Here is a 6,000-nt window from a genome sequence, read left to right as displayed (position 1 = left end):
CCCCCCCTCACCCGGTAACCTCTGGTTTGTTCTATCTGTGAGCAGTTTGATTTTTTTCAGATGCGTTAGGGACTAGAAGGACAGCACAGGTCGAGGTAGGCTGGAGTTCCTGCAGCCTAGCCTTCCTGTCCTGCTTTCAGACTTGGGTGTCTCAGTTTTATCCACGACCAAACCTAAAGAAAGAAGAAGCCACTTCCCTAACTCACAACCCACGAGTTGATTCATGACCCCTCTCCTTCCGGAGAATGAAGAACTAACTGCTGGGAAGGCACCGGCAGCCTTGTGCCCTAGGGAGGGTCCGACTGGGAAAAGAAGGAGCCCCAACTCCTGTGGGAAGAAGGAGAAATTCGGCCATGGGGAGGGGGTCTGAGCAACCCTTCTGGCTTCTCAGTTGCCCACCCACCCTAGCTAGGAAGCAGTCAGGACTGGATTGGACAGGTGCCTGCTGCTGCTGCTAAGTCGCTTCAGTCGTGTCTGACTCTATGCGACCCCATAGACGGCAGCCCACCAGGCTCCCCCGTCCCTGGGATTCTCCAGGCAAGAACACTGGAGTGGGTTGCCATTTCCTTCTCCAACGCATGAAAGTGAAAAGTGAAAGTGAAGTTGCTCAGTCGTGTCTGACTCCTAGCGACCCCATGGACTGCAGCCCACTAGGCTCCTCCGTCCATGGGATTTTCCAGGCAATCAAAAATCCACTGGGATTTTCCAGTGCTGGAGTGGGAGTGCCATTGCCTTATCTAGGACAGGTGCGTAAGGGCATGTAAATTTCAAGTGTTTATCACCTTGATGGCTGGCAGGAACAAGACTGAGAGAAGGCCAGGGACTAAGAAGGTCCTACAGTCGGACCTATGCTGAGGCATTTGGGCCAGAGCTGCCTTTGAAACCAGAAGGAGTGCTTCCCAGAGTAGCAACACTGGTCAGAGATGCTTTCCTCATGCCAGGAGGGCTGTGTTCTGTTGCCCTCTGGTCCTCTGCCCATCACCCCACAGAAAGTAGGTCCCGGGGCTGATCCACATCCCAGCCACCAGCTCCCCGTGGGTTCCCAGTGCCAGCCCTTGCACCAACTGTCCACTAGATTCTCTAATTTGCACAATAATAGACATCACTGTGCTCAAAGCAAAACAGAGGCTCAGAATGGGTAAGTGACTTGTCCAAGAGCACCCAGCGAGTAACTGGCTTCAAATGCAAGTCAATCTGCTTTATTGTTTACTTATTTTCACAGTGTATTTAGTGTTATTGACATATACTTATGTAAATATATTTCTATAATTAACAGAGCTTTATTTGTAAAATTGTGTAAGATATTAAATGCTTTTACGGTTGATGACTTTCATTATTGTTGAGGTTTTGTGTTCTTTGTTTTTCAAATAGTAGTGAATTTGACTCAAAATTCAAAATATACGAAAGGAGTGCAGTAAAAAGTCCCCACACCTCAGTCTTTGTCCCTCAGCCACCCAGGTTCCTTCTCTCTTCAGGAGCGATCATGGCTAATGTGTTCCTTGTGTATCTTTTCAGAGACAGCGGGATAGATAAAAATAATACGCCTATTCTTTTTACCCCTGTTTATACAAATGGTGCATACCATATCATTCTGCTCCTCATTTTTTTTCCAATCAGTATTTCTTGGAGATCATTCCACTTCAGTGCATAAAGAGGTGGCACATTTTCTATTTATGGATCCATGATATGAAGATGACATATTAAATTCAACTATGTTTTAATCTCAAGAGGCAAATGCTTCTCCACTCTGCTATTTTATGTATTTATGCTAAAAGTTCCTCTTCTGTCTAAGTGAACTTTCCATTTTGAGCCCAGATCTTCTGGGTCTAGGGTAAATTTCCAGTGCTGAAGAGCTGGTTGGTTCTTGCTGGAGAATAACCAGCAGTGAGGTGATAGATGCCAGGGTTGACCCTGCGTGAGTGCTGTTTGCAGAGTCTCTGCCCAGCTTCAGTCTGGCTTGCTCTACAGACTGTAGTCCTGACCTTCTGCAGGGAAGGCTCCTCAGCTCCTCCCATGGGACTGGGTTCATTGCTGTCTCCATCTGGGAATTATCCTGCTATATGCAGAAACCAGGTTTTCAGAAGTCAGTGAGCTTCAAGACCGAAAGTCTTATGAGTTCAGGGAAAAGATATTGGGAAATAAACATAAAGTTCGATGTCACTCAGAGCCATTTATTTCATGATTTCTCAGTAATAGGGATTATGAAATAACAGAATTTTTAAAAATAGGGTTTATTTTTTAGAATGGTTTTAGGTTTACAGCAAAACTATTTTCCATTTTTTGAATGGAAAATACAGAGAGTTTCCCTATACCCTCTGCCTTCAAATGTGCACAGCCTCCCCCACTAACAACATTCTCCACCAGAAGAGAAAATTTGTTATAATCAATAATGAACCTACATTCATACATCATGATCACTCAAAGTCCATAGTTTCCATTATAAATTACTCTTGGAGTTGTACGTTCAGTGGGTTTGAACATATTGACATGTATCTACCATTGTAGTATCACATAGCTTCATTGTTCTAAAAATTCTTTGTGCTCCACCTACTCGTGCCTCCCTCCTCTTTAACCCCTGGCAGTCACTGATCTTTTACTGTCCCCATAGTTTTGCCTTTTCCAGAATGCCATATAGTTGGCATCATATAGTATGTAGCCTTTTCAGAGTGGCTTCACTTAGTAGTGTGTATTTGAGCTTCTCTCATGCCTTTTCACGGAGAAGGCAGTGGCACCCCACTCCAGTACTCTCGCCTGGCAAATCCCATGGATGGAGCAGCCTGGAGGCTGCAGTCCATGGGGTCGTAAAGAGTCGGACATGACTGAACAACTTCACTTTCACTTTTCACTTTCATGCATCGGAGAAGGAAATGGCAACCCACTCCAGTGTTCTTGCCTGGAGAATCCCAGGGATGGGGGAGCCTGGTGGGCTGCCGTCTATGGGGTCGCACAGAGTCGGACACGACTGAAGCAACTTACTAGCAGCAGCAGCAGCAGCAGCATGCCTTTTTATGGCTAAATAGTTTATTTCTTCTTAACACTAAATATTCTATTGTCCAGATGTAACACAGGTTTTTTATCTGTTCACCTACTGAAAGACATCTTGGTTGACTCCAGGTTTTTGGCAATTATGAATTAAGCTGCCGCAAACATCCTTGTGCAGGTGTTTGTGTGGACTTAGGTTTTTAACATCTTTGGGTAAATACCAAGGATTGTGTTTGCTGGATTATATGGTAGGAGTATGTCTAATTTTGTAAGAAACTGCCAAACTGCTCTCCAATGTTGCTTTACCATTTTGCACTTCCATCAGCAATAAGTGAGAGTTGGTAGAATAGAATTTTAAAGCTGAAAATGACACTAGAGATCATCTGGTTTTATCCTGCCACACTGCAAATGAAAAACAGAAGCACAGAGCGTCTTGCTTGGCGGTCAATGGCAGAGGTATCTGCAATGACTGGAACAGTGATCTTAGCATTTCTCATCCTGGCTGCTGGACGTTATGCCCCCAGGCAGCTTCTGTGGCTGAGGAAGCAAACACCAGGCAGCTTCTCAATGTGAGCTCAGGGCATTCATTAGTAATTCTACCAATGACCACTATAAGGACATCATTACAGCCCAATGTTAGTAAAAACCCTCTGTGATTTTGACAGATTCTGCTGTTTGACAAAATGAGTACTGTGGTGGTTCTTAATAAATGATAGCATAATGGAAACATCGAAAAAGATAAACAAGTACGCAACCCTGGTGGGTGAGCTGTTTTCCTCTCGAGAGCTCTCTCTCTGTACTAAAATTCTCATTTCATGTGTTTGAGCTTTCCATCAGATTGGGAATGCCTTGAAGTCAAAGATGATAGCTTATTCCTTTTATAGCAGGGGTCCCCAACCCTAGGGCCATGGACCAATCTGTGGCCTGGTAGGAACTGGGCCACGTAACAGGAGGTGAGTGGTGGAAGGTGGGGGGCACCAAAACCATGCCCTCCTCCCATCTGTGGAAGAAGGTCTTCCATGAAACCAGTCCCTGGTGTCAAAAGAGTTGGGGACCAGGGATCAAACCCCTGTCTGCTGCATTGCCAGGCAGATTCTTTACCACTGTACCACCAGGGAAGTGCAAAACATCAAAATACAGTTCATTATTTTTCACAGAGTGTGAGGTGGCATTCCATCATTACACATCTCGTAAATCTTGTATTTTAACTTTGGTGTCCCTTTACAAGGCGGTACTCTTATACAGTTGTATCACCTACAGGATAGACAGGTCACTATGTTACTAGGCTCCCCTGGCTGTGGCTGGAGCCCAGGTCAGCAATGAGGCTGAGAAGAGGGACAGAAGTGGGCTCTGGAGATCTCAAGAGTTGTGAGAGGAGTTTGAAATGTGACCTGTACCAATAGGGACCATATACCCATGTTAGAAAAAATGTGTTGTAATGACCAGAGGAACAGAATAGAAAGCTCTGAAATAAATATATGTTTTCTCCTATGAATTTCTTTATGATGAAGCTGACATTTCTAATCAGTAGAGAATTATGGATTGATTATTTAGTAAAGAATATTGAGCTAACTGGTGAACCATTTGGATACAAAGCAATATTAGATCCTGCGATAGAATAATGCCTCCCGCCCTGGAGTTGTGTGTCCTAATTCCTGGAAGTTGTGCGTGTGTTGCTTTACAATGGCAAACAGATATGACTGAATCATGGGTTTTGAAATTGGAGGATTATACTGGTTTATCCAGGAGGGGCCAGTGTAGTCACAAGGGTTGTAAAGGGAGGCAGAAGGCTCAAAATGAAAGAACAAATGTAAGGATGGGAGCAGAGTTTGGCATGATGTGATTCCTGGCTTTGCAGATCAACCCAGACACTGGCCAAAGAATGAGGGCAGACTCTAGACAATTGGAAAAGCAAGAACAGATTCTTCCCTGGGACCTCTAGAAAGAAAAACAGCACTTCTGACACCTTGATTTTAATCCCCTAAAACCCATTTCAGACTTCTGACCTCCAGGACTATAAGGGAATACATTTCTATTGTTTTAAGCCACTAGATTTGTGGCCATTTGCTACATCTGTAGAAAACTAGTATGAGTATCCAGTTTATAACTTGTCAAATAGTATTAGATAGATTAAATATTTAAATAGGCAAACCATACAAACATACATTGCGGGGAGAGTAGAATTTATAATTATGGCCTCAGTGACAAAGAGTGGTAGCATTTTAAACATCTATATATATTAAAAAATAAACCTGCAAATGAAATTAAGATGCAAATTGCAAACTGGAAAAATATTTGAAATGTATAAAATGAATAGACAATTACTTTGAATGGTAAAGTTAAGGGTGATTTTCTATGATAAATGTGCATATTTTTTAAAGAAGATTCATATTTTAACAGAAAGAAATTGTTATTGTGGCAGTACTTCACCAAAGATAGATATATGAATGGCAAACAAGTTCATGAAAAGATGCTCCATGTCATGAGTCACTAGACAAATGCAAATTAAAGCTACAGTGATACACCACTGGGTTTTCTTTTTCATTTAACCAGTGGGTTAAATGAAAAAGACTGACCATACCAAATGCTCGTGAGGACATGAAGCCACTGGACCCCTCATGCTCTGCTGGAGAGGGTGTAAAATGGTGCAACCACTTTAGAAAACTTGAAAGATAGACACACACCTACCATATGATCCAGTCATACCACTCCTAGGTATCTTCCCAAAAGAAATGAAAGCATGTGTCCATCCAAAGACTTATTTTCACAAGTTCATAGCAGTTTTATTTTTAATAGCCTCCAAGTGGAAACTGCCTGTGCCCATCAATCAGTTTATGGATAAACAAACTAGTGTGTCCATTCAGTGGAATACTACTCAGCAATAAAAAGGAATGAACTATTGTTATCTGCAACAACATGGAGAAATCTCAGAATAATTACACTGCGTGAAAAAAGACAAAAAAATAAAGACTACATACAGTGTAGTTCCATCTATAAAATTATAGAAAATACAAACTA

The sequence above is a fragment of the Bos taurus genome, chromosome 14, assembly GCF_002263795.3.
Source record: "Bos taurus isolate L1 Dominette 01449 registration number 42190680 breed Hereford chromosome 14, ARS-UCD2.0, whole genome shotgun sequence".
NCBI lineage: Eukaryota > Metazoa > Chordata > Mammalia > Artiodactyla > Bovidae > Bos > Bos taurus.
Note: the sequence above shows the minus strand (reverse complement) of the source record.